Genomic DNA, 27,281 nt, shown 5'->3' with positions numbered 1-27,281 from the left:
CCTAGTCGGCCATCACTGGAAAGAGAGGCCCATTGGACATGCAAATTTTATATGCCCCAGTACAGGGGAACGCCAGGGCCAAAAAAATGGGAATGGTTGGGTAGGGAAGTGGGGGGGGAGTATGGGGGACTTTTGGGATAGCATTGGAAATGTAATTGAGGAAAATATGTAATAAAAAATATTAAAAATTATTTTTAAAAAAAGGTTCCAGAACAAAGGCTGCACCAGTGATGTTGAGGAGTTTACATAGTTGACTGATAATACAATGTCACAATTGTAAACAGTGCAGTGTTACATGACCAGAGCCAGGTTATCATGAGCTTTCTCTAGTCTCTGTAACATCCATTTATTGCCTACCCCTATGACTGACCTAATCCTTCTTGCTATCAGATAAAATCCTTTTTGTAATGTAGAAACAAACCCCTGGCTTCCACCAACCCAAAGGCTAAGAATGCCATCAGATGGCATCTGAGACTTATACGGAAGACTTTGAAGTTTTGCTCAAGCCCACTACCTGGTGTTCCCACCATTGCATTTAAAAAACTCCTCTATTTATGAATGTCCTTGTTCTTTCTCTATAAAAACTTCATGAAACTGCTTGGATGTTGGAGTGACCTGAATCTGTTCATAGATCACTCATATTTGAACCTGGAACAAATGATGCTTTTTTTTTTTCTCCTTGAAAAAAATAAAGAAAATAAACAATGGATACAGAGACAGAAGAGAGAGCTAACTTTGTGTGAACATGTTTGGATGTGTTTTCAGAAGGATCCTAGAAATGATGATGCTCTAGTAGCAGTAATCTCACTTACACTCATGACATTTATAAAATATGAGGCTGGACACATCTCGGTGTGGGAAAAGATAAATTACACCCGTACTCCCCCAAATGAGGAATAGACACTTACACTCGCACACTGGACTGAATGTGGCTTTGGTTGGATTGATCTGGAAGAAATTATATATCATAATAAATAATGATATTGTCTTACAATTCGCTGAATTTAATTACTATAAGAATTAGTGAGGTCACTATAAACAAATGTATGGTTAGATAATTTAAGGAAGATATATTTGGCATTATATAAGTATTAATTTGTATAATAAAGAAAATGAGAATTAAAGGAAAAGAGTAGAGGAAATAAAGAGTTAAAAATTTACTATAATTCACTTTCCTCCATTGCTGTCAGGAATGCAAGCTGGTACAACCCCTCTGGAAATCAGTTTGTCAGTTATTTAGAAAATTGGACAGAGTATTACCTGAGGACCCAGGTATTCCACTCCCGGGCATATAACCAGACAATGCTCCAACATGTAATAGGGACACATGCTCCACATTGTTCACAGCAGTCTTATTTATAATAGCCAGGAGATGAAAAGAACCCAGATGTCCTTCAGCAGAGGAATGGGTACAGAAAAAGTGGTACATTTATACAATGGAGTACTGCTCAGTTATTAAAAATGATGAATTCATGAAATTCTTAGGCAAATGGATAGAACTAGAAAATATCCTGAATAAAGTTACCCAATCGCAAAAGAAAACACATGGTTATTTACTCACTGATAAGTGGATACTAGCCCCAAAGCTCCAAATAACCAAGACAATTCACAGACCAAATGAAGCTCAGTAAGAAGGAGGACCAAAGTGTGGGTGCTTTGGTCCTTCTTAGGAGAACAAAATACTCACAGGAGCAAATATAGAGATAAAGTCTAGAGCAGATACTAAAGGAAAGCTCACCCAGAGACTGTCCCACTTGGAGATTCATCCCATATACAGTTATCAAACCCAGACACCATTTTGGATGCCAAGAAGTGCATGCTGAAAGGAGCTTGACATAGCTGCCTCCTGAGAGGCAGGCCCTGCCGGAAAACACAAATTCAGAGTCTTACAAATACAGAGGCAGATTTTAGCAGCCAACCATTGGACTGAGTGTAGGGTCCCTAATAGAGGAGTTAGAGAAGCAACTGAAGGAGTTGAAGGGGTTTGCAGCCACATAGGAAGAACAATGATATCAAGCAACCAGACTCCCCAGAACTCTCAGTGACTAAGCCTACAACAAAGGAGTACACATAGCTCCAGCTGTCTATGTAGCAGAGGATGGCCTTGTCATGCATTAATGGAAGGAGAGGTCCTTGGTCCTATGAAGACTCGATAGAAGCCCCAGTGTAGGGGAATTGAGGAGAGGGAGGTGAGAGGGGGTGGGTGGGTGGATGAGGAACACCCTCATAGAAGCAGAGGGAGGGAGGGTGTGATAGGGTATTTCTGGGAGGGAGGGAAACCCAGAAAGGGGATAACCTTTGAAATGTAAATAAAGAAAATATCCAATAGAAAAAAATTACTATAATGCAACTATTGATTTATCTGATTCTGGCACAACTCATCACTGGATATAAAACTAGAGTGTGAATATTTGACATAACAGTATATTCTTAAAATCTAAAAGTATCTCACCACAAGACTCTCATTAATTATGAAGGCGGAAATACTACCATTATTGGTGCAAGCTGACAGTTTCTACCTTAACCAAATGAGGAAACGTAGTTCACTAGTAATGGCATAAATCAAAATTGTGTGTCTCCTGAGGACACAGCATCATATTTGTGGTAATTCCTGATATATATATATATATTTCCCAACTCTGAAGAGAATGAGATGAACCAAAATCTGAAGGAAGTGCTGCCAAAATATTTAACCTGTACCACTGAAAATTACAAAATTATGGAGAGCAAATGAAGAATGAAAACTATTCCAGAATAAAAGATTCAAAACTCATATAGCCACCAGGTACAACTGTGATTCTCAGCCAGAAAATAATAGTTGGCTCCTAAGTACGTGTTTGGAAAAACTGAAGAAATTTGAATGTGTTCTTTATTGTTCTCTGTCTTTTTAGAACAATAAATGACTATTATCGCCAGTTGTTTGGTTAAAGTCTGGTCATGCATAGGAACGTTTTGGAGGAGCTGTGGAATCACTTAGGTGTTTACTAGCATTTGTCCTTCTGGCAATTTAAGAGAAAAGAGCAAGATGGGGTCAGCACACAAGCAATCTAGAGAAATATTAATAATTCACCATCTTTGCAACATTTCTGCAATTTTGGAGTAATTTCAGAATAGAAAATTAAAATTAAACACACATTTTTTGATATGAAAGACATGTAAAATGAGCTGTCCAAGGTGCAGCTGAGATACCAGCAATGTTCTGTAGGAATGCTGGTGTGATGTCCAGTTTCATAGAACAGCAAGAACAAGACTCATAACCTCTCTGTGAATTGTCACTTTAATGTATAAAAAGAGCAAAAAGGAGGGATGGCAAATGCATAGTGGGAAAGCACCTTGTCGTGTAAATGTACTTATAAAGAAACAGTCTCAGCAAACTGAGAGCCAACTCTGAAGTTACCTGGAGAAGGTAACTTCCTCAGCAGCATCTGTGTGAAGGTAAACCCATCTTTGGTGGATTCTAACAGACCAAGAAAGCACTTGGTGATATTTTAGAGAGAAATATATGTTTTACTCATGTTCAGAAATTTAGATGCCTGAAAGAAGAAACTATTGCATTTGACACCATACAAACAAAATCCTGGAAATTATTAAAATATTAAACTACTTGAGTCATGAACATGTAGAGATTAGGTGATTGCTACAATCATTATTAAAATCTTACTGGAAATAACTATTTACACTAAGCTTGCAGACATAAGCTGCCTCAAAATTTAATATGAAATTTACACACATTATTGTTGCTAAACAGAAGCAGTTAGTAGTACTTAATGACAAATCATTACAAATTAAACAGAATACAGGTTGATTCACACCTTCCAATAAAGTTGAAAGAAGTTTTAAAACAAATTACAGGTAATTGAGTTGAGAAAAAAAATGGCTTAACTCTGGCAAAGAATTATGCTATTTAAAAACTATTTGATTGACAAACACACCAAATTAGTCAAGAGTTTCAGAATTAACCCACACAAGGATGAGTGAAAAGTGTTTCTTTAAGTTGAAATTATTTTTAAAATCATCAGTTTAGTATTTTTAATTTCTCTCTCTCGTGAGAGAGAGTGTGTGTGTGTGTGTGTGTGTGTGTGTGTACATGTGCATGCATGTGGAGAGAGCAAGGTTGTTGGTTCTGTAAATTTTGTATAACTTATAAAATGAGAAGTTTCTTATGATATCAAAGTAAAATTTACACTGATAAACATATTAGTGAGAACTTTCTGATGAACTGACAGCCTGTGTTTACCTACTGTGCGCATGAGTATTTGTAGGTGATAACATGCATACACATTACCTTGATTAGCATGTATGCATAGCGTGGCCACTAGTATCTGGCACTTGTTGAAGCACTGAGCAAACAACGCCCTTACGCTAAAAATACAGTTGATATATAATTTTATGCCTTGTTTTACTTTCCTCCAATTTCTTTCATGTTGTTAAGTAACTGTAAATGGTAGAGTACACTCTATCTTTCCAGAATTTCATGCATCAATCATTTAACCCCTTTTCTATTGTGAAATGTTTAACTACTTCCTAATTTTACTATAGCAAACACTACTAAACAGTGCTACCCATTTATAATTCATACTATTCTTGTTATATCACTAGCAACTATGGTCTAAGAAGTACTGATGCCCAACTCATCCTCCATGTTTTCTCAATAGCACCTGTAGGACAAAATCAATTATAGCAAAAAAAAAAAAAAAAAAAAAGGAATAAGGGCAGAGTTCATGTACTTGGTACCTTTATGATTAATATTCATTTAAAATTAACAAAGGAAATAACTAGTGCTTTGGTAAGCTGAAGTGTTTTATTATCAAAGTTTCAATTTACACATTTATTATAATCAAGACAAGGACTTGTGTGTGTTGCAATTTCCATTCATTGTTTCGGATTTATACATACACGCTCTCTATTGATATATGACACCATTACCTTGTTTACATTATTTTTAAGCAATTTGTATATGAGTAGGAATAAACTTTTGAAGAGAAATCTATACTGTATTATACTGGGAAATATGCAAAGCAATCTAAACACTAATGCTTGTGTATGCATTTATATAAACACATGTTGGAAATTCTGACCTGATTGTTTTACATCTTGACCTCAAATGGTTTGAGAAGCGTATGCTAAAGAAGGGCAACACTGAAATACATGAGGGAAAAAGTCCACTTTTATTTTAAGGTTTTTATATTAAGAAAAGACATGTGTTAAATGTGGGAGGAAACACATTTACTATTCTTTAAATGTGAAAAGGCCCACTCATATTTGGATGTACATTTTAAGAGGACGATGAACATAAAAGGCTTTTCTAGAGGAAAGTGAGAATTGGGAGAAAAAAAAGGCATTTAAAATTAGATCATCTCAAGAGAAGTCTGGAAAATGCAGCATTGTCTTTATCTACCTATTAATGTACCAGAGTTAATTTCAACTAATTTTGTCATGCTCCCAAGTCTTCAGTGGGTGTAAACTCTATGCACAGTGGAAATTCAACAAGTGATGGTTGAGTGTTTGCTTGAATGGCTGAAGAATGAGTGAACGAAAGAATCACCAAACAAGTCAAAATCAAGGTAACGGTATCTGTTTATCATGATCTTTCTAATCATAAGGTTTCTGGACAATGAAAAAAAACAGCCTCAACAACCAATGAGCAACAGTGTATCCAATAGCAGCTCCCAAGGAAGTGAAGAAGAAACTTGGGAGATGGAGCAACAAGTTAACATTTTCCAACCTCTACAGCAAGGATACTCTTACTGTCACAATCTTTGATTTCACTGAGGGAAAAAGAATTACTATATTCCAGTTACTAATTCAAAAAAAAAAAAAGATGGGTGGAACAAAATGAGGATGTGTGGAGCACTGCAATGAAAACAGAGCTCTGGGATGTTGAGCCTGAGATGACAGGAAGCCTAGGAAGGGATCGTTAGGTACACAGAATATTTTGAAGGTACATTTCAAATGGGAAACCTGAGTGTCAGAATCTCACATTTTAAATAACCTTTGGATTAGCTCATAGCATTTTATACGATTTTCTGCATTTTAGGACAGAATTAAATATTTGAATGTGATACTTGGCCAAAGTGCTGAATGAAAAGAACATGCTCACAAAGTACATCTTGTTCCCATTCGACTTTGTGGATGTTCTGCAGGCAACAGAAATGAAGTAACTATACAATAATGTTTTATTATCATTAACATTTATCAGACCTGGCTTGACAGGGTATGTTATTCTAGAAAATGGGTATAATTGAGATAAGAATCTTTCTTTAAACTTTTATACCTAATACATTAACTGTAACCATGTCTCTAGCCAAATTAATCAAGCAGATATATAAACTATTTAAGACATTTGAGTGGGAGAGCCAGAGTCTCTCTTTCTAGGCTCAGTCTGCCAAAAACCATTGGAGGCGTCTCTATTTCTAATATTAGATACTACAATTGGACCTCCGCCTCCTGCCTCCAGATAACTATTCAGTAGGGCTGACTCTCAGCTTATGTGAAGATATAGGAGAACAGAATTTGTGACATCCTGGAAGCTTGCCAGATTTCAGTGGGTGGTAGGACCAAGGCTAAAGGCCAAATGACAGATCCCCTAGGAGGATGCACAAAACAGACCCTCATGCTTCTGTTGACTAAAGTGATACTTTTTTTGATCATGGGGGTAGTTAGGAAATAATCTAGTTCAGTTTCTCTCCAAGAAAAATAATTCCAAGTTGAGGCTGGTACACTGTGAGGGGGGAAAAAAATCTAAAATAAAAAGCTTAGCTGTAGTTCATTAACTTTAATTGGTTTTTGTTGCTTCTCCTCAGGTTTCCTGGATCTTTCCGCCATCTCCTCCCCCAACTCTCGGCTTTCCCTTCTTCTACCTCTCGCCTCCTCCCCCTCCAATCTGGCTTTCCCTCCTTCCTGGCAGCAATTTTAGCTTTAATTTGATAGTAAAAACTGAATCCAAAGTTACAGAATTCTTCAAATTCAACTTCTTTGGAGAAAAAGAAGTTTCAGGAAAAAAGAATTAGCTATCTCAGCTGAGATCCCGGACATCAAAGGCCTATGTCCCCACACGTGACAGGTGTCCTGGGAGGGTGAAAGAAAATCAGTCACTCTTTAAAAGTCATTTGTGGGACACTTAGTACAGGCATATCTCTGTACCCTAGGGATAAACAGAGACACAAAACAGGTCTTCATTGTCATGAATTTTAGGCTACTGGAAAACATGTAAAAACAAACAAACAAGACAATGTGTTTTTTTTTAAATGTCAATGCTATTAAAAAGCAAAGGGCTATGAAAATAAAGATAGTGTGATGCTTAGAGTACAGGTGAACAGCATCTCTGAGGTCCTGCGCTCCAGAAGAATGCAGGGATATAAACATTTCAGCGTTTCTTCAGGATGGATATTTAGACAAAGGACAGCATGAACTGCATAAAGAAGGCCAAAACATGCAGAGTATGCTAAATAAGAGAGGCATGCAAGAACACAAGGCCAACAAAAATGAAAGAAAACAATTGCTTGAATACGTTCTGTTCCCATCCTCTCCCAGGGCAGAGTTATATGCCTGCATGAGTACTGCACAAGAGTCACCAAGTCTGCCAGGAATTGAACAATTGCTGTATTGAAATTTTATGAGCAATTAAATCTGAAATGTAATGTTTTATTTTGTAAATCCTTGCTTCAAAGTACCTAACCCCTGCCCCATCATTTCAGAATTATTTTACAATCTCAAAGTACTAAATTTAGGTATAAGGTACAAAGGAAGATAGAAAACCTATCTCAGTCAAAACAGTTGAATCCTATGTACCAGTAATTATTCCACCCAAATTAAATTTAGTTATATGAATGTTCAATTCCTTCACCTCTTATTTCTACTGTATTTTATATGGTTTGGCTTAGGTTGATACATGGTCCATCTTAAACACACACACACACACACACACATACACATCTATTTTAGTACAGACACACAAACACATGAATATAGTACTAAAATAGAAGTGTGTGTATGTGTTGTGTATCTCATATTTTAAAACCATGGAAAATATAGCCAAATGAATTTAATCATCTGCATTGTACTTTTATATTTAAAATGCTGCTTCAGAGAATGTAAAGCTATTTTAGATCCACTTCTAACTCATCAGATAGAAAGATTTAGTTTCAACCAAAGCAGAAAACAGAAAAGAATATTTACGCGTGTTTTATTTCACTGGAATATTTCCATTTTACTTCCAAAGTATACACAAATGCTAATTTCATCACTAATATGTTCCAGTCTGACCTATTCAAGCAAGTGTACCTGAAACTTACATTTAATTCTATGATTTCTAATGTGAGAGGAAATCTAAATTGGAAAGGGAAAAAAGATTGGAGGACAACAAAATATTGCAATAATGTCGGAGTAAAACTTAAATTCCTGAAAGTAAGAGAATTTAATGACATTTCTGCTATATGAGAATCAGAAAGCTGTTTTACCTTCTGGACAATAAGATGAATTAAATTCGTGGTTTTAAAGACAATGTATATGTTTTAATTCAGCTATTAAATTGTTAAATAGATGAAAAGATTTTCAATAAACAGTTGAATAGTAAACCTATGCCCTTAATTCTCCTTCAGTGGTGTTGTACTGATCAGAATGGTGTTTATTTTTTCATAAAGATTAAAATGTATATTAATAAGTTGGAGAGGAAGAACAAATGGAAAGAAAACAAACAATTGAAGGCTAGAAAGATAGAGTTATAAAGAAAACCTGTACCTTTGTATTCTGTGAGCATTCATATCACTTAACAAATAGTAAAACAGAACAAGAAAAATAGCATAAGCACTGAGGAGTGGCCTGCTAGGAACAGTCCCTCACAGGCTCTTATGTCACATGCTTGGACTCCAGAGAGTGCTTTTATATGGGAGGTTGTAGGAAACTTAGGTGATATATATTGAAGGAGTCAGGCCCCTGGAAGCATGACATCAGGAGCTCTCTCTTATTCTAATGCTCGTTCTTCTTCTTTCTCTCTGCTTCTTGTCTGTGGAAAACTAAAGAAGTTCTCCATCACATGCTATAGTTGCCATAATATTTTTCTCAAAGTCATAGGACCACTCAATCATGAACCTAACACCATAAGCCCTAGTAGATCCTTCCTCCTCTCTTAACCTGTTTATATCAGGCACTCTCAGGCAGTGAGAAGAAAGTTAACGTGCTTATTCAAATCTAACAAGAAACTTGTTTCTTAGGAAATTGCTAGATCCCATTTGTGGATTCTTGATCTTACAGCACAAGCTATTGATGTTCTGTTAAGGAATTTTTCCTCTGTGCCCATATATTCGAAGATCTTCCCCACTTTCTCCTCTATAAGTTTCAGTGTATCTGTTTTTATTTGGAGTTCCTTGATCCACTTTGACTTGAGTTTTGTACAGGGAGATAAGAATGGATCGATTTGCATTATTCTACATGCTAACAGTCAGCCAGTTGAGCCAGCACCATTTGATGAAAATACTGTCTTTTTTCCACTGGATGGTTTTAGCTCCTTTGACAAAGATCAAGTGACCATATGTGTGTGGATCCATTTCTTGGTCTTCACTTCTATTCTATTGATCTATCTGCCTGTCATTATATAAATACCATGCAGTTGGTTTTCTTTTTTGTTTTTTGTTTTGTTTTGTTTTTATCACATTTGCTCTGTAGTACAGGTTGAGATCTGGTACAGTGATTCCACTGAGGTTCTTTTATTGTAGAGAATAGTTTTCACTATACTAATTTTTTAGTTATTCCAGATGAATTTGCAAATTGCTCTTTCTAACTCTGTGAAGAATGGGATCTCATAAACTTGCAAATCTTCTGTAAGACAAAGGATACTGTCAATAAGACAAAAAGGCAACCAACAAATTGGGAAAAGATTTTTACCAATCCTAAATCTGATAGAGAGCTATTATCCAATAAATATAAAGAACTCTGGAATTTAGAATTCAGAAACCAAATAACCCTATTAAAATGGGGTACAAAGCTAAACAAAGAATTCTCAACTGAGGAATAATGAATGGCTGAGAAGCACCTGAAAAAAATGTTCAACATCCTTAGTCATAAGGGAAATGCAAATCAAAACAACCCTGAGATTCCACCTAACACCAGTCAGAATGGCTAAGATAAAAAACTCAGGTGACAGAAAATGCTAGTGAGGATGTAGAGAAAGAAGAACACTCCTCCATTGCTGGTCAGATTGCAAGATGGTACAACCACTCTGGAAATGAGTTTGGAGGTTCCTCAGAAAATTGGACATAGTACTACCTGAGAACACAGCTACACCACTCCTGGGCATATACCCAGATGATGCTCCAATATGTAATAAGGACACTTACTCCACTATATTCATAGCAGCCTTATTTATAATAGCCAGAAACAGAAAAGAACCCAGATGTCTCTCAAGAGAGGAATGGATACAGAAAATATGGTACATTTACACAATGGAGTACTACTCAGCTATTAAAAAGAATGAATTTATGAAATTCCTAGCCAAATGGATGGATTTGGAGGATATCATCTGAAGTGAGGTAACCCAATCACAAAAGAACATACATGATATGCACTCACTAATAAGTGGATATTAGACCAGAAGCTCAGAATATCCAAGATACAATTCACAAACCACATGAAACTCAAGAAGAAGGAAGACCAACGTGTGGATACTTTGATTCTTCTTAGAAGGGGGAACAAAATACCCATGGAAGGAGTTACAGAGACAAAGTGTGAAACAGAGACTGAAGGAATGACCATCCAGAGATTGCCCCACCTGGGGATCTATCCCATATTCAATCACCAAACTCAAACTCTAGTGTGGTAACTCCAATGAAGGAGCTAGAGAAAGTACCCAAGGAGCTGAAAGGGTTTGCAGTCCCCTAGGAGGAACAACAATATGAACTAACAAGTAACCCCAGAGCTCCCAGGGACTAAACCACCAACCAAAGAATACACAAGGTGGGACTCATGGCTCCATCTGCATATGTAGATGGCCTAGTTGGCCCTTGGTCCTGTGAAGGCTCTAAGCCCCAGTGTACAGGAAGACCAGGACCAGGAAGTAGGAGTGGGTAGGTTGGTGAGCAGGGGAATGAAGGAAGGGATAGGGGGTTTTAGGAGGGGAAACCAGGAAAGGGGTAACATTTGAAATGTAAATAAAGAAAATATATAATTTTTTTAAAAAGGAAATGGCTAGATTTTTTGGCAAACAGAATTCTGAAAGGTCCTTTGTTACTCACAGAATGATTGCCTTTCCAAAATTAGATATTGAAAAATCCATCCCCAATGTGATGGTATTTAGAGATGATATACTTTTAAAAGATAATTAACCTGAGATAAGTTCATGAGACTGAAGCTCACATAATTAGTTTAGTGTTCTTGAAAGAGGAAGAAGACCAGAGTGCCACATTTTTGTCATTTTACAATATATGTTTAAAAGAAATAAGGTAACTTTCTTCAACCCAGGAAGATAGCTCTGACCAAGAAACACATCTACCAACACATAGGTCTTAAATAGTATAAGAGAGGTGTTTAGAAAGATATACTTATTGTTACCCTCAGTGACATTTTGTCACAGTATTCCCAAGTAATACACACTCATTTTAGGTCATCACCTAAATGAATGAATGAATTGGTGAATGAATGAATGAATTCAAAACCACTTTCCTAAACAAATATGATTTCTAACAATATTTTAAATAACTTACCTTTATACTCATAGACTTCACCCCTCATCATAGAAGTTCATTTTTGCAGCAGATTATGACCATTACAAAACACCACGTAAAGAGTAAATTGATTTGCCTGAAGTTATTGTTGTCTTGGAGGCTTAGTGCTGTATAACTTCACCCTTTCTAGTTCTTCCTGAACTCTGGCTGGCTGATTCAACACAGCTGTTCTGCCTCAAACCCTTCTCCATGCTGACTGATCCAGTCTGGCTTCTGTCGGCTTCTCACTGAACTATACTTGGCCTCAAACTAACTCTAGCAATTTGTTCTGATCTTCTGGCCCCTTATTCTCTGGCTTCAACTGCCTCTGCTGACCTGCACTGAACGTGATGAACTCAAACCTACTGTCTATAGTCACTGTACTGATTCCCAACTGACTGACTCAAGTCCTCTTCACTGAACTTAATTGAATAAACAGAACTGATGGAGAACAATCTCCCTGCACTGCTTTTCTCCTGAGAGATGGCCCACATCCTATCTCTGACTCATTCTGTAAAATCTTCCTCTGACTCCTTACTTTGTTATTTCCTCAAATTGACATCATTGTTCAGGATTAAAGGTATATCCTAAAGGATTCCAGCCAGAGAGATTAAAGATGTGTACTAAAGGCAAGTCTACATTCCAACCAGATCACACACACCTAGATCTTTGGATGGGATTAGAACAGCCATGTTCTGGATAACAATTCTTCTCCGACACAGACATGAGATCAAATTGCAGAGAACAGGTGACTGTGGGGTATTCAACAACACAGCTCCTACACCCCAGGCTCCAGAAACACTGTGGAAGACAGTGGTGTCCAGACAGGTAACAGACAGCTAGCCAGGATGTCTGCTCAGTGACTGTGTCTTCTATATAAGACAAGGAAGCTGCAGACATGAAATTTTAGCTACATGGTGCCTAAACAAGATCTTCACAGTGGCAACACTACCTATCATGCGAATGAGAATGGGGTAAATCCCATAATGCCTCTCCTCTAGGTGAAGAGGCAATTAATGTCTTCTAAAAGAGGTAAAGTCAGTCTCTTAATTCTTTCTCTAATACCAAGTGGTAAGTCCTAAAAATTGATTTATTCTATTAAAATTAATGGATTTAGCAGGTTTTAGTTGCATACTTATATGTAGATACACATGTAACAATAATAAAGAAAATGAACGATAGAGGTAATGCATGACAGTGTAAGGAAGGCTTTAGCAGTCAGGAGGGGCTAGTCAGAGCGAGCACATGTGTCAGTAGAGGACTCAAGGTGATCAAAATATATATGTGTAAGGAATGTGCTAATAAGTCCCATTATTTTACACAAAACTAATAATTTTTTTCTCCTCCTTGTTAATTTTAATGACTTCATGATAGTCAGATATAGCACAGCTCCTGAAAGTAAAGGTGTGGCTAATTTCTTTTTTATATATATATTATGATTTTATTTTATTTTTAGGTATTTTCCTCANTTACATTTCCAATGCTATCCCAAAAGTCCACCATACCCACCCCGCACTCCCCTACCCACCCACTCCCCCTTTTTGGCCCTGGCGTTCCCATGTACTAGGGCATATAAAGTTTGCAAGTCCAATGGGCCTCTCTTTCCAGTGATGGCCGACTAGGCCATCTTTTGATACATATGCAGTTAGAGACAAGAGCTCCGGGGTACTGGTTAGTTCATATTGTTATTCCACCTATAGGGTTGCAGTTCCCTTTAGTTCCTTGGGTGCTTTCTCTAGCTCCTCTATTGGGGGCCCTGTGATCCATTCAATGGCTGACTGTGAGCATCCACTTCTGTGTTTGCTAGGCCCCGGCATAGTCTCACAAGAGACAGCTATATCTGGGTCCTTTCAGCAAAATCTTGCTAGTGTATGCAATGGAAAATGAAATAAAAACAGGGAGCTCTAATTAATATGATTAAAATTTATTGTAGAAAAGTCTTACAGAATTAGTAAAAATATTACTTTTATAAAGAGGTTGACAACTTCAGCTTTCTCTATCAAAGATGATCACTGCCTTGTTCCCCTCTAAAAATATATAGTTACAAAATTAATGTTAAGTCAGTAGCTATGAATGAAACTAAATAAATAACTTGAGTCAAATTATTGAATATCATGGAACTGGTCAAGCATCCTAAAAACCCTCAAACAACCCTTTACATTAACATGTGTCTTCTGAGATTATTGTTCTTTCCTTCATAGTCTCCTCAACTATGTTGGAGATCAAAAGAAATCTTCACCAAATTAAATCTGAAACTCATATTGATAGAAGTTTTGTTCTTTCATGTGTTTGCTTGTTAATTGAATTGAATTCTTAGTTTTATTTGCAGCTTAATATCTTCCAGTCTAAAGGAATTACACCCTGGGAATAGAGATTCAGATGACTTCCGGTGTAGCGTATACAAGTCAAAATAGTAAAGCTGAGTAATGAAACTGACTCAGAGACTGTATTAGTACATGTGGAACATCCTGATGTTCAAAGTCATAAACACCTTATTTCCGTCCCAGACAGATGTGTCATGGATACTTGAGACATCATCCCGACCCAACAGTATATACCCACACACATATATGGATGGATGGATATGTTTCTTCTATAGATCATCACAATGCTTAGCTTAGCACATAAGAAGTAGAACTTACGCAAATTGTTATTTTCTGGAATACTGAAAACATTTCTATCAATGTGTACTTAATACTTTCCCCCACGGAACCAAAATCATTATGACCAGAGAGGTGACAAAACTCAGAGAAAATTCATATTAATAATTTTCTAGTGACCAACTCTGCCAGGAACTAACATTTGGCTCTTCCAATAACAAATCTTTAGGTCTTTGTGGAAAGTAACTGACACTGGCTAGGTCTTAATTACCTCCTCATTGAAAAATAGTTAAGACACTGCACTTCACTGTGGTACCCTAAGGAGTACAGCAATGATAAGAAAACAGATGAGGAGTGTGTCTGGAGCAGATGTTACTGTTAACCTTTTTTGTTTTTTTTCTCCTCTCACACTCAGTGAGGACACCGAGTAAGCACTCACATGCACCATGGTTCACACGCATGATGTGCTAGTGCTGGCTACATGGATTGCAACATTTGTGAGAAAGGCAGCTTTGGAGTTTACTGGCTGCATTTTTTAAGTACTACAAAGCATCATTCTTTATTGCCTGAAGAGCAGCAATCAACCCAAGGCTTTTTCAAAGACAATTTTCTTTTTCTTTAACCAATTTACTAATCTTTTAGATGTGTTTTATACACTCCTCCTTTCATGGTTGGTATTATAAATATAAACTTTCTTAAATTATTTCTCTTACTTTTCAGATTATAATTATATCACTTTATCTTCTCCTTTCCTTTCTCCAAATATTATCATATGTCTGTCCTTGCTCTCTTTTAAAGTCATTGCCACTTTTAAATTAATTTTTATTATATACATACTTATACAGGCATATACATATGTATTCTTAAATGCATAAACATAACCTGTTCAGTCTATATAACAGTATCTGTATGTATGATTTCAATGCTGAGTTTTAAACAATTAATAAATATAATTATTTACAACCGTGAATATTTATTGAAATAATTACTCTATGTCAAAGCAAAAGACATCTTTTTCACAAATATTTAATATTAGGATGTTTTTAATTTAGAATAAAGCCCCTAAATTATCTCTGAACAATACTCTAAAATGCAGTAAAGTCATGGGAGTGTTAGTCATACACCTTGCTGCCTGCCATAAAGGGGAGACAAAGGCTCCTCCCAAGTTTCTACATGATTTTTCACTGGTGCTTCTCCCACTCCCCCACCCCCATTTTTACATGTCCTTCCTAAAAAGAGGACACTGAAGCTGAGATAAAGGGGCTGAATGAGATCAGACAGGCAGGAAAGGGCCCAGAAAACTATCATTTCTCCAGATGAATACTGAACTTTTGATTAAAGATCAAAATTAAAAATTCAAAAGGTTTGGCAGCCCTCACAGAACTCATAGCCAAGAGATTCGTCCAGAGGATCCTCCCCTAGACAACTCAAAAGGCCAGGGCGACCGTGAATGGGAGAGTGCGGCTTTGTGCAGGACTGCAAAGGTTTTCAGTGAGGAGATGGCATTTGAGCTAGGTCCTATTGCACGAGTGGGAGTTCGCTGCGCATAGAAAGGAAGGAAGGGCACTCCAGGAAAAGAAACAGCATCTGGGACAAGATAGAGTTTCAAAAAAGTGGCATATTCAGAACACATTGAGACATGCCTGTGGCTGAAGCGTAGGGGGCACGTGGGAGAGGAGAAGACTGGGAGATGGAAAATTTTAGAGAAAAAGGCTGGGGAGACTTTGTGAAGGACAAGCACCACTCCCAGCAGGTTTAAGGGATGATGGACAAGGGCATGACCTAGCACCATCTTGTGGTTTCAGAAATGTCTCCTGGAAGCTTGGACAGAATAGAATGTAAATCCAACAGATAGCCAGTTTCCTAGGAAATACTCATCATCCTGACCCAGGCATTCCCCTATACTGGGCATAGAACCTTCACATGACCAAGAGCTTCTCCCATTGATGGCCAACCAGGCCATCATTTGCTACATATGCAGCAATAGCCACAAGTCCTTCCGAGTGTTTTCTTTGGTTGGTAGTTTAGTCCCAGGGAGCTCTGGGGTTACTGGTTAGTTCATATTGTTGTTCCTCCTTAGGGGGCTTTAAATCCCTTCAGCTCCTTGGGTACTTTCTCTAGCTCCTTCATTGGGGATCCTGTGCTCTGTCTAATGGATGACTGTGAGCATCCACTTCTGTATTAGTCAGGCACTGGCAGAGCCTCTCAAGAGATAGCTATATCTGGCTCCTGTCAGCAAGCTCTTGTTCTCATCTGCCATAGTGTCTGGCTTTGGTGGTTGTTTATGGGATGGATCCCCAGGTGAGGCAGTTTTTGGATGGTCATTCCTTCAGTCTCTGCTCCACACTTTGTCTCTGTAACTCCTTCCATGGGTATTTTGTACCCCCTTCTAAGAAGGGTCGAAGTATCCAAACTTTGGTCTTCCTTCTTGAGTTTCACGTGTACTGCAAATTGAATCTTAGATATTCTGACCTCCTGGGCTAATATTCACTTATCAGTGAGTGTATACATGTGTGTTCTTTTGTGACTGGGTTACCTCACTTCAGATGATATCCTCCAGATCCATCCATTTGTCTAAGAATTTCATGAATTCATTGTTTTTAATAGTTGCATAGTACTCCATTATGTAAATGTATCACATTTTCTGTATCCATTCCTCTGTTGAGGGACATCTGGGTGCTTTTGAAGACCCAGAAATGAACACACACACTTATGGTCACTTGATCTTTGACAAAGGAGTTAAAACCATCCAGTGGGGAAAAGACAGCATTGTCAAGCACAAGTGGTGCTGGCTCAACTGGTGGTTATCATGTAGAAGAATGGGAATTGATCCATTCTTATCTCCTTGTACAAAATTTAAGTCTAAGTGGACCAAGGAACTCCACATAAAACCAGAGATACTGAAAATTATAGAGGAGAAAGTGGAGAAAAGCCTCGAAGATATGAGCACAAGGGAAAAAATCCTGAACAGAACAGTAATGGCTTGTGCTGTAAGATTGAGAATTGACAAATGGGACCTTATAAAATTGCAAATCTTCTGTAAGGCACAGGACACTGTCACTAAGACAAAACGGTAACCAAGAGATTGGGAAAAGATTTTTACCAATCCTAAATCTGATAGAGGGATAATATCCAATATATATAAAGAACTCAAGAAATTGGACTACAGAAAATCAAATAACCCTATTTAAAAATGGGGTACAGAGCTAAGCAAAGAATTCTTCACTGAGGAATACCGAATGGCTGAGAAACACCTGAAAAAATGTTCAACATCCTTAATAATCAGAAAAATGCAAACCAAAACAACCCTGAGATTCTATCTCACACGAGTCAGAATGACTAAGATAAAAAACTCAGGTGACAGAAGATGCTGGCAAGGATGTGGAGAAAGAGGAACACTCCTCCATTGCTGGTGGGACTACAAGTTGGTACAACCACTCTGGAAATCAGTCTGGTGGTTCCTCAGAAAATTGGACATAGTTCTACCAGAAGATCCAGCAATACCACTCCTGGGCATATACCCAGTAGATGCTCCAACGTGTAGTAAGGACACTTGCTCAACTATGTTCATAGCAGCCTTCTTTTTAATAGCAAGAAGCTTGACTTTCTCTGGTGCAGTACTTATACTAGCTATTCATGTTTGGAATGTTCAGATTGAACTGAGACATTTGTGTTTCTCAAGCTGACTTCTCCCAAAAGCTATAGGGACCTCCAGAAGTATCCACAGCCAACTCAGACACTAAGACACCTACTGATGTAAAACTACAGTTACTGTGTCTATCCAAAGACTGGGAAAGACAGGTCATGGGGCAGGCAGCAGGGAAACTGAGCAGCATATGACAGGGCATTTTGCCTCATGAGTCTGGAAGTGCTGCTCCTCTGTTCATATGTTGACCACACAGTTTTCACACTACCTACCTGTCATGATGTACCAGTCAATGATTACACAATATTCAGCAACCACACAATAGAACAAGCACAGCATCTGAAACATTAGCCAGGGAAGAGAGACAGCGATAAGTAGAACATAGGTACATTATCACTTACTGCTTTCAACTTCATAGAAATCTTTTTGTTTCAGCAGCTTATTATGTAGATATTTATGATTCTAATTGTCATCTGGAACTAACAAATCTCTCTCAAACACACACACACACACACACATCCTTCCAGGCATATACTCAAAACTAAGTCATTTTACGAAAAGCATTTTAAAGCATGATTTTTTTCTTCCAATTATATAGACATATTAAGGATTTTCTCATGACTTTTTAAAATTATTTTTATTATCCCATATTTAGATCTCTAATTAAATCAGGGGGATTTTTACAAAAGCATATTTCTGTAAAACCTCAATTATTTGCTCTTCCTAAATGTTTTCCATTGCAAGGATTAGAGGTGATAAATCACAGTCGGTTTATCTCCTACGGTTTCTTCTAGCACATTGTCAGCTCCCCTCTCACCCTCATGTGCATACCCCCTGCACAGTGACTGCATATGGGACAGTGTAAAGGCTGTGGGATAAGTGACACTATTAGCGCAGTGTGGTGGCTTTGATGTGTAGCTCTCGGCAGGGTTGCCAGGAGCGTGACAGGCTCCAGCTCTAATGCAAAGTCTATTTCGCATCTACTCCTCTAATGGTCTCTTATTACTATTAGTGGTACAAAGCAGCCCGGCACCATGGCTGCAAAACCTACTTCTTGAGATCAGCTTCCTATTTTGAGTTCCTATTCTCTTTATGTACTAAGTTTTTATAAATAAGAACTATTAATGTATTTGAAAGCATAATAGGTATCAAAATGAGGTCACTGGTATTTATCTTCATTCAAATAAAAATTATGTTACATCCTACACCATCAACCCCTTGCCTATCTACTGAGGCATGTGGTTCTCTGGAAACTCATTGGTTTGGGTTTTGAGGATTTGTTTTTGTTTTGTAAAACTGTCTATGGTCAGTTTTATCCTTGTGTCTCTGCATATTCCTGTTCCAAAAAATTTGATTTGGATAATTTCTAGACCTCAAATAAAATGTTAAAGATTAACATAATATCTTATATCTAAATATAAATCATCCAGTGACTGAAAAGGGGGTAAAGCATCAACAGCACTTAGAATAATAAAGTGTATTACATTACAAAAGCAAAGGACAAGTTAGTTACCCAATAAACAGTTAACCAGTAGCTTTAGAGCAGAAGCCAAACTACCCACAAGTGTGAGAACACTTTACGTGCAAAAATCTGTTAAAGGGGACTAAAAAGAACAAAAAGTACTCTCCGTTCCCCTAATTAACTTTGAAGAGTCTAATTAAGGGCAACATAAAAGCCTAAGAAGTGCTGGTTATTAAGGCATGTACTTTAACTTGATCAGTGAGATGGTATTCTTGTAAACAAAGAAGCTAATTTCACCCAGCCCAAAATAAACCTCTCTGCAAATATCTCACAACATAATCATGCAGTACCTTGGGAACAGAATCCCTATCTAGTGCAGACTGCCTCTTGGGGTTACTAATTCTAGGCATTATGGCACTTGATTTGAAGATGTAATAGAGGAGAAAGAACGTCCTGATAATGTGTGCATACTCTACTCCTCACTCTCCTTTTTCTTGTCTTTAACTTGACCTGTGTGATGAAGCACTAACTACTTCAGTCTTAGGTCTGCAGAATTTTATCTCTAAAATGTAGGGCAAAGTTAAGAACACTCATATCTGATGGGAGCAGAGCACCCACTGGTCTCTGGAATGCCAGGCATTGCTCTTGCTACAAGAATATAGTTTTGAGCTTTAGGTTTCACATTTACCACTCAAATTGAGAAGGAAGAGATGGCATTTCTAAGAAAGAGGAAAGAAAGAAAGGAAGGAAGAAAGAAAGAGAGAGAGGGAGAGGAAGGAAGGAAGGAAGGAAGGAAGGAAGGAAGGAAGGAAGGAAGGAAGGAAGGAAGGAAGAAAGAAAGAAAGAAAGAAAGAAANAAAGAAAGAAAGAAAGAAAGAAAGAAAGAAAGAAAGAAAGAAAGAAAGAAAGAAAGAAAGAAAGAAAGAAAGAAAGAAAGAAAGAGAAAGAACCTGTCAGCAGTATAAAGGCAGTTATAATATTGGAAGAGGATGATGAAATCGTGTTCTTTATCTCGTTTCCCTCGAGTTACTCTAAATGGAGTGAATACTAATCCCAGAATCAAAAGCTCTGACTTCTGGGAACTAACTTCACATTGTGATTCAGTGAACAGCAGTGTTTCATTAGAAAATGCAGATCAGGTTATCTTCTGAGCTGCTTCACAGAGTGCTGTAGAGATCACTCTGAAAAGCATCCCATTTCTTGTGAATAGGGACTTCTGAATTTTATTCTCTCAACACTAGCACTCAGCACAGGAGAGAATGGAGATAGACAAACTGTGGTGCTGTGTTGTAATCACCCCTACATCTATTCCTCCTACTATTTTGGTTTTAATATCCATAGGCTGCAGTGGCTGGTCCAGTCTTTTTCTTTTTAAATATATTTTATTAGGTATTTTCCTCATTTACAAGGCTGGTCCAGTCTTACACAGACATACTTATAACACTAACCTGTATAGCTATGGTGAAAGAATTGTTTCTGTAGCACCCAGAGACTTTGATTATAACATCAGCATTTAAAAAGACAGTCTTCAATAGAGGTAGCACTGGACTAACAGCCTTGAGGCAGAAGGTTGGAGATTATAGATTTAAAAAAATATATTTGGACATACAGAAACTTCCATGGGTTTTATCTTGGTGGGTGCTCCAGAGCTCATTTTCTGAACTTCCCCTAACAATGCCTGTTGAGAAGACTACTTTCCCAGGATCATAGATTGGATACTTCTGCCTCTGGATACATAGTTCAGTGTAGAAATTACAGGTCACACAGTTGACACAGACACCATAATGAAATAGCTATGCTGAATAAAGCACCCAAGAACTGCCAAAAAAGTGTCCCAGGACTACCATTTTGAAAAAGATACCTAACTCTACTTTTGCATCACTGTAAGGCAGCATGTAGAGTTCATACAGGCTGCAAAATATCAAACTTTTCCTTGAGAAGTAGCAACGAAGAATGTACAAACCCAGCAGAAGGGTCAAGAAACTCAGCAGAAAACAAAATTGCCAGTTAGCCTTGTTTAAGCTAAGATCTATACCCAATCGGCTTCATATTTAGTATGACTGTAGTTCCATCAATAAGTATTATTAGACTGCTCCAAAGCATGGCTATGTTAAGGGTTAAGCTTCCTACCTAGACATGTTGGTCCTTTATCTTGTTGATTTCTCAGTTTGGTGAGAGAATAGGACTCTTTTCAGAAAAAAAAATACATAAGTTTGCAGTAACTGCACAAAATTTTCTGAAAAAAAAATATTAATGAGTATGAAGAGTAGAATACATTTCCAATCCATTGTCAAGGGTGATTAAGCATCACCTGAGATATTGTAAGCTCTGATCATAGTTTATAGAGCTGTTTCCTTCTTTATATCCCTAATCAGTCTCAAGAGTTACCCCCAATAGTATCAGTTGTCTCAAGAACTTTCTTTCTGGTGGAAAGAGACTCAAATGTGAGTATTTCACATGTCTTTGGTTAAGTATTGCTCTCTTATACAACATATTTATCTGAGACATTGGACTGTGATCTTCTGATACTCTCAGAAGACCTGATATGTCATTCTTGCAGAGATTAACTAGGTTCGTGATATTTGAAGGTATGTTGACAAGCAATCACTATTGTTTGTGGCCCCTGCTTGTCTATGGCACAGGTGGGAAGACTTACTCAGCAAACATGCATATTTGTTATCCTTTTGATTTCCTTTCATTCAGCCTAAAGATAGACTCTTACTGAGAGTACTGTAAAAGTTATATTGTAAGGAAAACATAGATTATGACTGGGGAGATGACTGTGAGTGAAATGTTTGTTTTGGAAACATGAGGGTCTGGGTCTGAATAACTTAAACTCATGTAAAGTTGCTGCATAGAGTACAGAAGTAACATAGTGCTGGGTAGAAACAAGTGTATCCTAGGCTTGGGCAGACCACCCAATCAAGCCAAAGCAATAATTTTTTTTTAATTAGAAGTAATTGGAGAAAACGTACAAACATTTGACCTCCACATACATTTGTTCACACGCACGCACGCATGCACATACACACACACACACGCATGTATGTGTGTATCAATATTCATTAAATTTTTCAGAGAAAATATTATAAAAAACATATTCAGAAGGTTAATGGTCTGTGGATCTATATAGAATAACATTTTTGCAAATATAATGTACCTGTATATCTAGTCACTTTTCCAAGAGAAGAAACAATTTATTGAACTAATCTTCGTTAGAAATTATAGTACTAAATGAGAGAATAAGGTGCAAAACTTGATGTTCTTTCTATCAAAATTAAATTGCTGGATTATACTCAGTGGTCCAGTGCTTAGTGTGCAGCATGGCCTGGCTTCCATCCCCTGCACCACCACCACCAAAAGTTCACATGTAAAAGATCCTGGATTCTCTTCACATTAATATTAAATTTAATATGTAATCCAAATCTTAAACCAGTAAGAAGTCTTTTGTTGTGGTGGGTTTTGTTTTGGGTTTTTTTTTTTTTGGGGGGGTGGGGTGGTTGATGTTTTGTTTTGGTTTTTGAGACAGGGTTTCTCTGTGTAGCCCTGGCTGTCCTGGAACTCAATTTGTAGACCAGGCTGGCCTCGAACTCAGAAATTCACCTGCCTCTGCCTCCGGATTGCTGGGATTAAAGGCGTGCACCACCACGCCCAGCACCTTAAGAAGTCTTAAGGCGATTACTACTATGTGCTCAAGGGTATTAGGAATACAAAGGCATGGCTGGAAAAGGAAAGGAGGAAGATCAACATAAAGAAGTCTGAAATGACAACTGCCTGAATGATCAAGAGTCTGAGACCAGATAGCGAGAGACCTAGGGTAAAGCCTAGATAATAGTCAGTGAAATTATTCCTAATGATATTCTGCTATATTCATATATCTATGCTTTTTCCAATCATCATCAGAGAAGCTTCCTCTGGAAGCAGATAGGAGCAGATAGTTGCAGAGACCCTCACCCAGACATAAATAACTTAATAAATAAAAATTTAAAAATATAAATAAATAAACTTGAGGTATCCATCAAGTCCATCCCCTTGGAGATCAGGTAACATTGCCAAAGAAGGGGATTCAAAGGATATGGAGACACCAGGAGAACATGGCCTAGCCAAACTAAGCAGGGCTCACATGGGCTCACAGAGACTGAAGCCGCAAGCACAGGGTCCTGCATGGGTCAGCATAAGGTACTTTATGACTATGTCATGGCTGTTAGCTTGTTGCTTTTGTGAAACTCCTAACAGTGGGAGTGGGTGTGTCTCTACTCTTTTGCCTGTACTTGGGACTCTTTTCTTCCTATTGAGTTGCCCTTTCCAGCTTCAATATGAGGGTTTCTTGTAACTCATTTTTGAATGTTTAGTTGTTATTTCTTGGAAGCCTGTTGTTGTTGTTGTTTTATTTTGTTTTTCTATTCTGATGAGAGACAAAGTGGGAGTGGATCCAGAGAGAGGAGGTGGTAATGCTGGGAGGAGTGAAGGGGTGAGAAAACTGTGGTCAGGATGTATTGTATGAGAGAAGAATCTATTTTCAATTTTTAAAACAAACCTAATGTTATGTATGCTAATTAAAAACTCATAAAAGTGAAGTTAGGTTTTATTTCAAAAGCAAGGAAAAACATAGCCTGGTTTTCCTCCTCCGGGTTTTCCAAGTTTTCCAAAACACAGCTATTACAATCTCTTGCTCAGCATGGATCTAAAGCTGCCAGAACAGCTGGCCAACCACAGTTCTTCGATGCTATTACTTACCTTTCAGAGCTGCATGTCTTATAGGTTTTACTTGAGTAAGTCCTTCATTATACTCTACAAATATTGATTAGTTTAATTTCTCAATTCATTGAATATTTTTAACAACTCACTCAGATAAACCAGATTTTGTTCAGAATCCATTACTCACATCTACCCTGCCTGATGCTTGAGTGACTTTATCTAATAAAATATCAGGTTTTACGTAAATGTTTTAAACCTCAGGTATATTGAGTGACTCTGATATAAAAGAATACATTTTTACTGTGTGATATGATATAAAGTCAGTAGGTATTAACATGTAGCCATAATTTCCTGCCATGGATAGAAGTCATGTACAAGTACACACACACACACACATGCATGCACATGCAAGTGTGTGCACACAAATAAACACACACAATTTTCTACTAAATATTATACATATGAAATATTATCAAATCACCTTTAGAACAATTTTAGGTTAATAACAATAGTGAGAAAACGATACAAGGGTATCTATAACATATATTATCTGCCCTCACATGTTGTCTACTCTCACATACGAATATCTCTTTCATTCTCATCTCCTCCCACAGTAGTAGTTTGTATTTGTTACAACTGAGGGACCTATACTGACATGTCACTATCACCCATAGTGTACGTTAGTGAAATCTGTATGCTGTGCTGCAAAGAGTATAAATACATAGACTCACCTAACTATTTTCAGTGACCTGAAAATCCACTGTACCTGCCTGCTTCATCTCTCTTTCAACAACTCCTGGGGAAACAGTTATCTTTTCAATATCTTCTTAGCATTTCCATTGGTTGGTTGGTTGGTTGGTTGGTTGGTTGGTTGGTTGACTGGTTGGTTGGTTGGTGCTATTTCTTGAGATAGGATGTCCTGTAGCCCAACTGACCTTTAACTTAAATATGTAGCTGAGAAGGTTGATTTCTTGATTCTCCTGTCTCCAGTACCCAAGCACTAGAAATGCAGGCATCAATTAAGCATGTTGCTCTGACCACAATAATTTTGTCTTGTTCCAGAGTACCACATAATTGCAATCATAGAGTACATAACCCTCTCAAGTTGGATTCTTTGATTTAGTAGTATAGAAATTTAAAATTTCTCTTTATTCTCTCAAGGTTTAAAATCAGTTTTTAGTGGTAAAATATTTTATTATCTAGTTATATTACAGTTTATTAAACTATTTACCTCCTGGAAGACTTTTGGTTATCTTCTAAGTTTTGGCAATTATGATGACAACTGTCATTTAAAAGCATTTAGAAGTTTCATATAAATGTTTTCAATTCCTTTAAAACAAGGCATATAATTAGTTGATCATATAGAAAGAGTATGTTTAGGTTTTTAAGCCACAGTCAAAGTATTTGAAAATGCTATGGTGAAACTCAATATTTTTGCTTGTAAATTAAAATTTGTAAAAGTGAAATAAGAAATATTGTTTTAAACCCAAATGAAAAGGATCTAATTTCTGTCTCTTAGGGTTTTTCCAGGCATCTTACAGAGTGGTTGTAGTTCACCTACTAGCCAGCACAGACTGACACTCCATCGCTTTGTATCCATCAGTGCTTAATATTATCACTGCTCTAGATATTTACATAATAGTTGTGTAGTAGTACTCCATCTTAACTGGCATTTTGATAATGGTATGTGAAAAGGATGCTCATTTGCCAGCCACATATCATCTTATGTGGAAGTCTGTTAAAATCTTTAGCCCACGTTTTAATTGGCTTGTCTCCCTACTGTTTAATTCTAGTTGTTACTTCCATGTTTTAGAAAAATGTTCATCAGATAAGTCTTTTGTGAATATTATTCCTAATGTGGGCCTTATTTTTATGTTATTTTGACAGCATCTATTACAGAATGTGAAGACAAATTTAATAACATTCAACTTAATATTCATGCATATATCATAACTCTGGCATTAATTACATCTATAAAATTATTGGCAAATGAAGTACCATATATATTTCCTCTAATACAATATTTTCAGTGTCTTATACTTTTGAACTTTGCATTTACACATATGATTCATCTTGAATTATTTTAAGGGTATAGTGTCTGTGTTAGATATATTTATTAGCTCGTTGGATGCTCAGTTAGCAAAGCGTCATTCACCAGTCTCTCATATATTATTCTGTCCTTATATTTGTCAAGGATGTATTGTTGACTATATTTACGTGAGCCTTCTCAAGGGTCTCTAGTATGTTCTATCGATCTGTTTTCAATTATTTTTCATAGATACCATACTGTTTTGACTACTATAATTTTATAGTAAGTCCTGATGCCATGTATAGAAGTCATCTATACAAGGCCTTTTCATGGATAAAGGAATAATCTATACTGATATACCCTGTGCTCTGCATCTTTGTCTCCCATAATTGCTTCTATGTGCTACAAACAGAATAATAGAAGAATTGGGTCAGTTTGCAACCATGAAACAGAGAGGGGACTACTCAACCTCAAGAAGAGTTATAACATCATTGAGAAAATGGTGTATTACATTTCTAGAGCTAACCATTCAGTCAAGATACTGAAAAAAATGTAGGTGGGCCAGCACAGGATTTTGATACAACTTGATATGTACCAACCACTCACTGTGACACATCCTAAAAATGCCATAGAAGAGTTTACACAAATAGAGAGGGAATGTGAAGAATGAAGGTACCGATTACATCCCACATTTTAAAACTTATTCATTATTAGCGTTGTGAAATACCTGAAAAACATTTGTGATTTCTGCATCACTTGTTTTAGTTTTAACAAAAATTCTGCGTTGGTGTTAAACAGATTTTCAACCCTCAACAAACCAGATGGCTAATCCAAAATTATTACATGAAATATGAATAGCAGATTAAGAACTGTACCCTGCTAAAAGATAATGAGAATTTCTTAACATTTACATTTTTACCAAATACCTTATATTTCTATGTCACGGATATCTACTTTGGAATTATAACAAACTCTCCCAATGATAATTACCAAATATCTATATTTAGGAGAAAGTAGACCATGTGTATCATAAATAATAGCAGAAATTCTTATTTATGGATTGCCTGTTTTGCTAGTTATAGACATTTGGTAATTATCTCCAAAGTTGGCATGTAAAAAGGTGTTTATACAATTTCAAAAATGCATATTG

The sequence above is a fragment of the Mus caroli genome, chromosome 13, assembly GCF_900094665.2.
Source record: "Mus caroli chromosome 13, CAROLI_EIJ_v1.1, whole genome shotgun sequence".
NCBI classification, from domain to species: Eukaryota; Metazoa; Chordata; class Mammalia; order Rodentia; family Muridae; genus Mus; species Mus caroli.
The sequence above is the reverse complement of the archived record's forward strand: the minus strand, read 5'-3'. Positions refer to the sequence as shown.